We start from the raw sequence: 12,565 nt of genomic DNA on the forward strand, positions 1-12,565 counted from the left end.
CCCCAGCAGTGCAGGGGCAGCCCCCACCAGGCCCCCACTCATGTCCCCTATCACCCCCACCCCCCGCCACCAGGGGCACCCTCCACCAGGCCCCCACTCATGTCTCCCACCACCCCCAGCAGTGCAGGGGCAGCCTCCACCAGGCCCCCACCCATGTCTCCCACCACCCCCACCCCCCAGCAGTGCAGGGGCAGCCTCCACCAGGCCCCCACTCATGTCTCCCACCACCCCCACCCCCCAGCAGTGCAGGGGCAGCCTCCACCAGGCCCCCAACCATGTCCCCCACCACCCACACCCCCCCAGTCACCAGGGGCAGCCTCCACCAGGCCCCCACTCATGTCTCCCACCACCCCCACCCCCCACCATCCAGGGGCAGCCTCCACCAGGCCCCCACTCATGTCTCCCACCACCCCCACCCCCCTGCCACCATGGGCACCCTCCACCAGGCCCCCACTCATGTCTCCCACCACCCCCACCCCCCAGCAGTGCAGGGGCAGCCTCCACCAGGCCCCCACCCATGTCTCCCACCACCCCCACCCCCCAGCAGTGCAGGGGCAGCCTCCACCAGGCCCCCACTCATGTCTCCCACCACCCCCACCCCCCAGCAGTGCAGGGGCAGCCTCCACCAGGCCCCCACCCATGTCTCCCACCACCCCTACCCCCCCGTCACCAGGGGCAGCCTCCACCTTGCCCTCACTCATGTCTCCCACCACCCCCACCCCCCACCATCCAGGGGCAGCCTCCACCAGGCCCCCACTCATGTCTCCCACCACCCCCACCCCCCTGCCACCATGGGCACCCTCCACCAGGCCCCCACTCATGTCTCCCACCACCCCCACCCCCCAGCAGTGCAGGGGCAGCCTCCACGAGGCCCCCACTCATGTCTCCCACCACCCCCACCCCCCAGCAGTGCAGGGGCAGCCCCCACCAGGCCCCCACTCATGTCCCCTATCACCCCCACCCCCCCGCCACCAGGGGCACCCTCCACCAGGCCCCCACCCATGTCTCCCACCACCCCCACCCCCCAGCAGTGCAGGGGCATCCTCCACCAGGCACCCACACATGTCCCCCTGCCCCCAGGTCCTGACGATACTCAATCATGGCAGTAATGGGCAGCATACCCAGCACAAACACCCAGGCAAGGATTGCATCCACCCACATAGTGAATGCAATTACATGATACAAGCCCAATGGCAAGTATGTAAATGAACACATGTCCGTCACACACACATACACAACGGGTGCAAGTGAATGTCAAAACCCATATCATGACATGTATGAAACCAATGAGAAAATACCACAAGTGAAAGTTAAAAGAACATGTATTAAAGATGAAAAATAAGTAAACAAATCAAACATACAACAATGGGGATAACAAAATAAATGGTCCATGTCCGAGAACAAATGTAAAAATAAAAAAAACAAAGTAATCCAAAAAGAAATGTTGTCCAAAGCAATGTCATGTGGAAGGAAAATAATGAAAAACCATTTCCCCATGGTGAACACAATAATCAATAAAAAAAATGTTTCTTCAAAAAGCAAACTATATACACGAATATTCCAGGGTCCATGAGCCCAACACCATAAATGAAACCTACTACTACCTAATGAAAAAAATATCTACAAAAAGTGGCCATTGTCCGAGCGGTCCAAAAAAATAAAAATGAATAAAGGAAACATAACACTAACTAACTAAATAACTATATACAAAGGCAGCGGGCAAGTCCTGCGGCGCACTCGGTGATGTTGCTGGCCAGGGCATCATCGAACTCCATGTCGATGTCCTGGAGGCGGGACTCTGTCCTGGCCCCGAGGTCTCGCAGGGATAACCCCATGTTCAGCTCAAACTCCCTGCGAGCTTCCTCGAGGCACTCAGCCCGCCTCAACGCCCGACGCATGGAGAACTCCACCCTGACCATGGTGAGCCGCTCCTCTTCCGCCCGCTGCCGCTCCGCACCTATCCGCTGGACCAACTGCTCCCACACGGAAGACACCACCATCCCAGGGTTGCCCTGCCCTCCGGCCGATGCCTGCCCCTCTGATCTTGATGGCCCCGAGCCATGATGCCTCCCACGTCGAGCCTGCTGCTGCCTCCGACGCCACTGCCTCTGCCAGCACGACGGCATCCAGGCTGATGGAAACCACCGACGCCGTCGTGCACGTGCCCTGCCCGATGATGCTGTCACATCTTCCATCTGCTGGGGTCCAGTTGCTGTGTTGTCCACCCCTGCTGGACCTCCGACTCCCAACTGTGGCAGGGATGGGATCCCCACCGAGCTGGCTGCATTGGTCGGGGCAGGTCCACAGGGGGCCCTGGTGGCATCTGGGCCGGAAGACGGCAAGGAGAACGACTGGTGTATAGCCTGCACAGAGGAGGAGAGGGCCGTCAGATTGGCCAACACATGCAGCAAACCCCCGAACATGGCCGATCCCAATTGGGCCACGTCGGCACGGTGCACTTCGTGATGACGTGCGTGCTCCTCCCGGGAAGCATGCATGGCATCACGAATCACAGCCGTGCGCATCGCGACCCCAATCAGGACCTTCTCCACACGGCCAGGGGTTCCCATGTCCGCAGGTGGAGGGGAGTCAAGTGACATGGACATCCCCTCTACCTGCGGACGGGCCTGGGACGGGGCATCCCTGCTGGTGCATGGTGGTGCACTCACAGGGTCAGGGACAGCGACATGCACAGGCCCCTCCACGGTGACCTGTGCTAACTCCTGCCCCTGGCCCTGGACTGCACCACTTGCACCAGCAGGGATGCCCCCACCAGGCCCCATGTGTGCCCCAGTGGCGGCCTCCTCCTCCTCTGTGCAAACCACCAACCTGGATGGCTCCTCACCGTCTCCCACCGTAGCAGGCCCCTGTGGGGGCTCACCCACCCCTTCCGCTGCAGCCGTGGGGGCATCCCCGCCGCCTTGCTCCACAGCGCCGTCTCCGCCCTCTTCTTCACTAGCCGCTGCGTAGAGGGAGACAAAGAACACAAGCATCAGGGTACTATACAATGGTCCCCTAGACAGGAAGCAATAGCAGATGAGCACCACTGTCAAAGTACACTTCCATCATGTCCCTCCACAACACATGGGTCAGTCCAGGCAAAACACACACAGTAACAGGCATGGTGCATGCCATGGACATTTCCATGCATGTCCAATGGACTCTTGAAACATTCAATGATATGTAACTCACATGCATCATGGCTCATGCCTATCACATGCACACACTTCACCTCAGTCACATTCATCTGGCCCCAAACACACCAAACACAGCGGATACAAGGGTAATTTGGCTGCTTCACTGAATCTGTGCATTGTCACACATATGTGTCATGCATCCATGGCATGCACAAGTCACAGACACGCAGGTCAGGCACACAGACATGGCTACCATATATGTACCTGGCATCAGCACCCATCCCTCACCCCCACCCATGTCCAGGTACAGAGACTGGCATGCTCTCATGTTCAAAATCTGCATAGGGCTCCCCATGCGGCATTTGATCACATGCAACAACCATGTGGGTCACATATCACTGGTCGCACATGCATTACTATGATGTCCCAGCACACATACATGCATACATGGCCTATGGCACACATACAGGCAAGTATCATAGAACCAGCACACCGCAACATGCCCTGTCTCACACAGTAATGCTTGGACACTTACCGCTCAACTCCAGACGGGCCTCCCTCTCAAGGATCTGGGCGTGGAGCGCTGGGCGTACGCGTTCCAGGATCCTCATCTGGATGGAACCCATGCGGCCCCGGCCCCCCTCCACGAGGCGCCGGGCCTTCACAAGGGTCCTGGACCTCAAGTCCTCCCAGCGCTTCTTGATCTTCAGGACGTTGCGGGTTGCCACCCCCTCCGCGTTGATGGCAACCACACAGTCGGCCCAGATCCTCTCCCGTCCTTCCTTGCTGGGGCGGGACGATCCAAAGAGGGCATCATACTGCCCCAGGACATGCTCCACCAGGACACGAACTTCGGTGGCAGTGAAGCTGGTGCCCCTCTGGCCTGGGGTTGCCACTGGTGCCAGATGTGGAAGTGCCCGACATGGCAACCCCAGAGGCAGGTGTGGGTGGGAAACTGGGTCCTGGGGCTGGGCTGTGGAGCGATGTAATCCCAGTCGGGAGTCTTCAGTTCCAGCAGGGGTGGACACAGCAACTGGACCCCTGCAGATGGCTGATGTGCAGGCACCAAATGGCAGGGCACGGTGGCAGCAGGCAGGCAGGCAGGCAGGCAGCAGCAGATGGCACGTGGGAGGCTGCTCGGGGCAGTAACTCGGCCTTCTGGGCAGGAGCGTGGTCTTCCGTGTGTTTTCTCGTGGCCAGCTTGATACGGAGTGATTTGGCACGTGAAAATCCTGCACGTCAGCGTGAAATCCGAGGAAAGGCCCTTAGCGCGTAAGCGCGTCAGCATGCATACGCAATTCTATTGGACCAGAGTCCCTCAGCGCGTAAGCGCGTCTGTGACGTGACCCGCACGGCTGTTCCCCACTCAGCACGTGATGACGGAGCACACGTGGAAATACTGCACGTCAGCGTGTAATTGGACAAAAGTGCGCGTACACGCGATTGGCCTATGTACGTGTATTTCATGGGTGCGCGGGCACTTACACACGCAAGTACGTCAGCGCACCTGTATCCCGTGGTGCGTGGGAATTTCCACACGCTATTGGACTGGGAACTGGATTCCAGGGGTGCGCGGGTCACACGCTCGCCTAGAACACGCGCAAAGCATACATTTGCGCACTTTAACAATAACAAGCTCAGACGCCAGGATGAACATACCGTTCCTAGCAGCAGTGGCAGTGGGCTACCAAAGGAGGAGGAGGAGGATAGTCAGGGCCAGAATATTCACACCCAGAACCAGCCTTTTCGGGATGCCTGATGACCAGGTGTATGGGAGGTACAGGTTTCCACCACACATAATACTGGACCTGGTGAGTGAGTGGGAGGATGACCTCACATCACCCACCCTGTGCTCCCAAGCACTCAGCCCCCTGGAGAAGGTCCTCAATGTACTGCACTTCTTAGCCACTGGATCATTTCAGCGGACAAGTGCCATAGTGGGTGGGGTGTCACAGGCCACCCAGTCACGCTGCCTACACCAGGTCTTGAACATCATCACTGCACGCCCATCAGTCCGCAGGCACATATACCTGCCCAGAACACCTGCAGAAAGGCATGCTGCCGCCTTGGATTTTTACGGTGTGGCACGATTCCCCAAAGTGCTAGGTGCCATCGACTGCACCCATGTGGCTCTACGTCCCCCCAGGGCATCTGAGCACATCTATAGGAACCGCAAGCACTGGCATTCCATCAACGTGCAGGTAGCATGTAATGCCAAGGGAATCATCACCTCAGTATATGCCAACTATCCCGGGTCCACCCACGACAGCTTCATTTACCGAATGTCCACCCTAAGCCGGGACCTAGAAGCTGGGCGGCATGGCGATACATGGCTGCTTGGTGAGTATGTATGCCACTGCACATGCATGCATGTTGGATACTGAGCAAGGTCACAACCCCACCAATGATACCAATCACCACCTCCACAGGGGACAGTGCCTACCCTCTCAGCCCCCACATGATGACGCCAATTCGGAACCCCACCACGCCACCCGAGGTAAGATATAACACAGCCCACATTACGACCCGGGGCATAGTGGAGCGCACATTCGGAGTGCTAAAGTCACGCTTTCGCTCCCTTGACCATTCTGGCGGCCAGCTGTTATACGCTCCCCCAGTAGTGTGCAGGATCATAGTGGCAGCATGTGTCCTGCACAACGTTGCAACACGCCAGGGCCTGGCCGTGGACATGGTGGTGGCCCCACATCCCCAACCACATGCACAGCCGCTGCGCATGGGAGGGGAAAGGGCACGGGGGGAGGCAGCCCGTACACAGCTAGTGGCTAATTACTTCACATAGAAATCACACCCCTGTGGAGTGCACACTGCCCTGGCACATTCCATCTGACAATCAATGATGACTCAACCTGACACTGATCCTGAATGTCTGGAGAATGAACCGTGAATACCATATCAGCCTGAGATTGTTCACCTGGAAGTGTCACAATGTGTGCATCCCTACCCACACAGACACCACCAATGCAGTTTTGTGGAGTTACACATTCAAGCAGCTAAAATGAATACCCAATTGCAAAATGCAACAAGAGGACAGTGCCATGTCAGCCAACCCAACCCCAGCACCGCCACACGACGCACCGTGCCATGTCATGCTATTTGCAGGTAAACAAAGTAATCCCCACAACATGACACTAGTGTCACTATGTACAGTGTCCCTATTAGAAAGCTGCAACACCTGAAATGCTCACAGCAATGCCGGACCAACAACATACTTGAGCACGTACTACCATTAACATGACATCACAAATGTTACATATTAGTAGTCTCGCCACCTGGAAATGCCTGCACTCCCACCACTACCAACTGTGCAGTGTTGGCGCCATGTAGAGTTGTAGGTGCACTGCTGCCAACATGGACCCCATCTCCAGACTAGAGGTCCTTGTGTAGACATGAGGAAGGGACCTGCAAATTGGGAGGTAGACACAGAAGATGAGTTACACATCAATGCAACATGCAGTGTACAACACAACAGCAATATGCACTAGGAATGTATACACAGTATTGACTACAGACTGCCCACACAGCTCATGGGAGTCCAACGTCACTGTGTAATTCACTGTCACTTGGGCACACCCTTTGCAAGCCCATGGAAACGGGAAGCAGGAGGGGTGTGTGTGACTCAAACCCAAGCATCTGAACCAAATACATTACAAGCCTGCATGTGCCCAGCCACAATGCAGCGTGTGCCCACAGGAACCACGGAAGCCAACAAATCGTCCCAAAAAAATAGGGAATAAAATAAATAAAAATAAAAATTAAAATAAGAAACAATCAAAAATGGCCATTGATGGGCCCGGGGGGGTTGGGGAGGCCACCCAGGTGGTCCGAGGACAGGATGCACACCAGAACCCACCTGTGTGGATCCTGGGAAAATAAAACACCTCCATGGGCTCATGGCCCACACGGCTACCCTATTGTGGGAGTATCACTGCTGTCGCTATTATCACCCTGTGCAGCTGCATCCGGAGGTGGTTGCACTATGGGAGGCAGCCCACGCAAGGCCCTAGTCTGCTCCTCCATGGCTGCAAGCATGCGGGTGTGGTAGGTCTGGTTCTGGAGGATGAGTGTGCGGAGGTCCCCATGCAACAACTCACGGGATGCCCGGACCTCCGCCCTCGTTGCCTGCATCTCAGCTGAGAGCGTACGGGTGAGACGCTCCAGCTGCTGTTCTGTCCTTTGGTGTGTTGAAGCCTCAAGCTCAACAAGAGTCGTCCTGAGGTGAAGGAGCTCCTGCCTCAGGGCTTCCCTGTGGCCCTGGGACTCAATGGAGATGGCCTCCTGCAGAGTCGCCAGTGCCGCCCGCCTGTCCCTGTTGGACCCCAACATGTCCTCCCTGTGTGACTGGCAGATGGAGTCGGTTGCCTGCTCTAGTCGCTCCATCAGCCTTTCTGGGGGGACAATGGAAGTGGCCACCCTATCCATGGCCTGAGCCATCATCTCGGATGATGCAGCCTGTTGGGTTGCCATACCGTAAATGGATTGCTCCCATGCGGTATTGCCAGGTGGCATACGGCCACCACGTTGGCAGGCACCACACCTGTCTGGGGCAAGGCGAACTGCGCCTTGCTGTGCCGGCACTGCCTGAGGCTGCAGGACTGCATTCCCCCTCTGATCTGCTGGCCCAGGAACAGGATCAGATGTCGCGGAGTGTGACCCTGCATCCGTAACCACCAAAGGCGTAGCTGCCAACACTGACATCCCCATGGAGGGTTCTGACCCTGGTGCAGGTGGGTGAGACAGAACAGAATCCCTCCCTGGAACACTCACCTGCGACGGCACGTAGGTCTCATCCGAATCAACACCTGAGTACAGCTCGGGGGAGGTGCAGCCAGAGACACCCCTTGAGAGCACGACCTGCAGCACTTGTGGGTTCTCCCCCACCACCACACCACGTCCCTCGCTGGTGGTTGGTCGGCCCTCGGACCCCTCCTGAGTCTGCACCATCTCCACAACCCCAGCAGTATCAGGTGCGTCTTCCCCTGCAAAGACATGAAAACAAAGAAATGGAAACAGGCATTAGCACCATGGCACACAATGAGGGCTGAGAAGCAAGAGAACCAGTACTTGATTGACACATGTCCCACATGACTAAAACCCTCCCATGCATGCACCCTCACTGCGTATGAAGTGCAGGCAAATGGCACACACTGATGACACCAAGATGGAAGATGAACACATTTTCTGCATGCTGCCTGGCAGTGGCATCACACATTGGCCTGTGATTGCCAGGTGAAACACACATGCCATCACACAGATGGCATGTACCATTGCTATTGAGTGAAGATGGAGAGGAGGGCAGCACCTATTCATTCAGTCCAGTTCCCGCATGTAATTGCTTTTCTAATTCTAACAGGTCAGATTTTTCACCTGGAGCTGCCAGTCTGAAATGGTCCAATTGCACTGGGACATTTGTGTACAAATGATATCCAGGTAACAAAGTCACTCCACTTTACCATGTCAGACATGTGACTAGTGGACAGCGTCATGGCTAGTAAAAGTGGGGGAATGCAAACAATCTGCCTGAATGAACAGTGAAAAATAAGCAACTATGTTGTGGCAAGGTGACACTTCAAGGGCAACTGGCGTGCAGTTGGGCTAGATGTCTACGGTTGGCAGAAGGGATACTGCTATGGCCAAATGCAGCTGCGCAGGAAGTATTGCATGAAGCACATGGCTGACCCATACGACTCAGGCGCACACACTCTCACCTGGCACACAAACAGAAGCCCTCACACACACACCATGCACATGGATGACACACACATGCATGTGCACTCACCGGACAATGCCTCGTAATCAGCCACATCTCCCACGCCTTGGATCTGTTCCTCCGTGACGTAGTTCCCAGCGACTGACTCATGTGGAGTGAGTTCCATGTCTACTACTGGGGACCCACCTCCAGTCACTAGAGTTGCGGCATGACTTGAGGCCAGCTTACTCTTTGCCCTGCGCTTTAGGTCATTCCAGCGCTTATAGCAATCATTGGCTGTGCGCCTCACGATTCCAAGGGCACTTAGGATGTCCGCAACGGTCTGCCAGTGTGCCTGGCATTGTGCAGGTGTGGTCTTGGATCCTGCAACAATGACCATCTCGTTGTCATGTCCGGACACATACTCGACAAGTGCATTCAGTTCGTCATCCGTGAAGCTGGGCTTCCTGGACGGGCCGGACTGTGTAGCCGTGTCTGGGGCATCAGCCTGTGCCGGACGAGCACTCTTCCTCTTCCGCTTGGAAGGTGGTGGTGATCCTGAGTGTCCTGTGTCGCTCTGGACACTAGGGGCAGGAGCCCTGGTGGACTCTGTATCAGGAGTGTGGGATTGCACACTCAGCATGGGAGTTGGTGCAGGCATTGGCTCTAGTGTGATGGTGTCAGGGGGAATGTCAGCAGCATGGACTAGGACCGACACTGTCCTGGCTGGGTGTGTGAGGGCTGGGGTGGATGGAGCCGCAGCTGCCCCTGCAGCCTCTCCGCCCTGCCTCCTTGGTGCAGCAGATGACCTTGCTGCCCCAGATCCACGTGGCATGATGGCATCAACGTGCACCAGCGCACGTGTCGTAGCCCTGCTGACCTGGAAGTCAGCCATGGAGTCAGCCAGGTCTGGTGCCACAATGGGCTGGTCCAACAAGGGCTGAGCATGGATGGTGTCAGCCACATCAGCCTCAACGGGAGGGGGGGAGTGGGGGGATTATGGGTGCCTGTGACTGGTCCTCCACACATGGGGGGACAGGCTCACCCTGCAAGTTACGACCACGTCCCCTACCGGATCCACCACGGCCACCACTTGTGGCTCTTCCACCTTTGCCACCCTTACGGAATCCTCGCCTCCCAGCCATGGCACTGATGTTAATGTGCGTATGAGAGTGGATGTAGACTATTGTCCTGGGCAATTGGGGGTCAAAGGGGTTGGGTACCAGATGGTAATTGTACCCTAGTGCTCTAGCAAGGCTGAATGTAACCCCTGGGGAAAGATGACGGGTCACGCAACGCACAGGAGGCCCAAAAAAGGGAGATGAGGTGCACGCAACCCCTCCTAGACCACGTGTGCAGAAAGAAAAACCTGCACTACGCTGTGGCACCCAGTAACACAAGAATGAACGTATGCGTGTCACACGCAGCCTAGAATGACCTCTGAAGGGGTAGGCTACACACGGGGCAAGCACAGATGTTAGATACGTGCGTGACTCACCGTCTGCCAGGTAAAAGAGTGTGAAAAATGAGCGCGTTTGGTTGGCAACACCCCCGCCAAAAGAAGATATGTACGCTGTCTGAGTAGACAGGACAACAGTAGAAGGGAACACTGTTTGAGGGAACAGGCCCAGGTAAACCAGTACAAGAGAAAAAATAGAAAAAGCTGTCAGAGGTAACAGGGAGTACGAACTTGAAACGCCGTGAAGTAAATCGCGTGTGAAACGACAAGAAGTACAGAATTCACCCACTCGCTCTCCACGAAAAGCAGTACAAGGAATTGGTGTTCTACAAGTACCTTATATGCAGGCCCACACGTACAGCGTCACTTACGCGGCGTGTACGTGCTAGGCCCATTCCCACCAATTACACGCTTTGTCACTTGTGCGTGTAGGTCCATTTGCACCGTTTACACGCTTTGTCACTTCTGCGTGTATGTCCATTTGCACCAATTGCACGCTTTGACACTTCTGCGTGTAGGTCCATTTGCACCAATTACACGCTTTGACACTTCTGCGTGTAGGGCTATTTCCACCAATAACACGCTTTGACACTCGGACGTGTCACGAAACTTTTTCCTACGCGTGCACGTGACTTCATAGACGCGCATACGCGTTTACGCGCTAAGGGCCTTTCATCGATTTACACGCAGACGTGTGGGATTTTCACGTCCAAAATCACTCACTACGTATCAAGCTGTCCACGCGTTCACACACGAAAGACCACGCTCCTGCCCAGGAGGCCAAATTACTGCCCCCCAGAGCCCTGAGCACGCTCCCACCTGCCATCTGCTGCTGCCTGACTGCCTGCTGCCCACGTGCCCTGCCATTTGCTGCCTGCACATCAGCCAGGGGTGCTGTTGCTGTGACCACCCCTGCTGGAACCAAAGGCTCCCGACTGCTTTTCCGTCGCCCCACAGCCCAGCCCCAGGACCCAGTTGCCCACCCACTCCTGCCTCTGGGGTTGCCATGTCGGGCACTACAACATCTGGCACCAGTGGCAACCCCGGCCAAGGAGGCAGAGGGGCACCAGCTTCAGTGCCAGGGAAGTTGGTGTCCTGGTGGAGGATGCCCCTGGTGGCTGGGGGTGGGGGTGGTGGGAGACATGGGTTGGACATGGGTGGGGGCCTGCTGGCAGGTGCCCCACAGCGCTGGGAGGTGGGGGTGGTAGGAGACATGGGTGGGGGCCTGGTGGAGGCTGCCCCTGCACTGCTGGGGGGTGGGGGTGGTGGGAGACATGGGTGGGGGCCTGGTGGAGGGTGCCCCTGGTGGCTGGGGGGTGGGGGTGGTGGGAGACATGGGTGGGGGCCTGGTGGAGGGTGCCCCTGGATGCTGGGGGGTGGGGGTGGTGGGAGACATGAGTGGGGGCCTGGTGGAGGGTGCCCCTGGTGGCGGGGGGTGGGGGTGATAGGGGACATGAGTGGGGGCCTGGTGGAGGCTGCCCCTGCACTGTTGGGGGGTGGGGGTGGTGGGAGACATGAGTGGCGGCCTGGTGGAGGGTGCCCTTGCACTGCTGGGGGGTGGGGGTGGTGGGAGACATGGATGGGGGCCTGGTGGAGGGTGCCCCTGGTGGCGGGGGGGTGGGGGTGATAGGGGACATGAGTGGGGCCTGGTGGAGGCTGCCACTGCACTGCTGGGGGGTGGGGGTGGTGGGAGACATGGGTGGGGGCCTGGTGGAGGGTGCCCCTGGATGCTGGGGGGTGGGGGTGGTGGGAGACATGAGTGGGGACCTGGTGGAGGGTGCCCCTGCACTGCTGGGGGGTGGGGGTGGTGGGAGACATGGATGGGGGCCTGGTGGAGGGTGCCCCTGGTGGCGGGGGGGTGGGGGTGGTAGGGGACATGAGTGGGGGCCTGGTGGAGGCTGCCCCTGCACTGCTGGGGGGTGGGGGTGGTGGGAGACATGGGTGGGGGCCTGCTGGAGGGTGCCCCTGGTGGCGGGGGGGTGGGGGTGATAGGGGACATGAGTGGGGGCCTGGTGGAGGCTGCCCCTGCACTGCTGGGAGGTGGGGGTGGTGGGAGACATGAGTGGGGGCCTGGTGGAGGGTGCCCCTGGTGGCTGGGGGGCGGGGGTGGTGGGAGACATGGGTGGGGGCCTGGTGGAGGGTGCCCCTGGATGCTGGGGGGTGGGGGTGGTGGGAGACATGAGTGGGGGCCTGGTGGAGGGTGCCCCTGGTGGCGGGGGGGTGGGGGTGATAGGGGACATGAGTGGGGGCCTGGTGGAGGCT

Source organism: Ambystoma mexicanum, chromosome 5q (genome assembly GCF_040938575.1).
Source record: "Ambystoma mexicanum isolate Mex_15411 chromosome 5q, UKY_AmexF1_1, whole genome shotgun sequence".
In the NCBI taxonomy this organism is placed as follows: Eukaryota; Metazoa; Chordata; class Amphibia; order Caudata; family Ambystomatidae; genus Ambystoma; species Ambystoma mexicanum.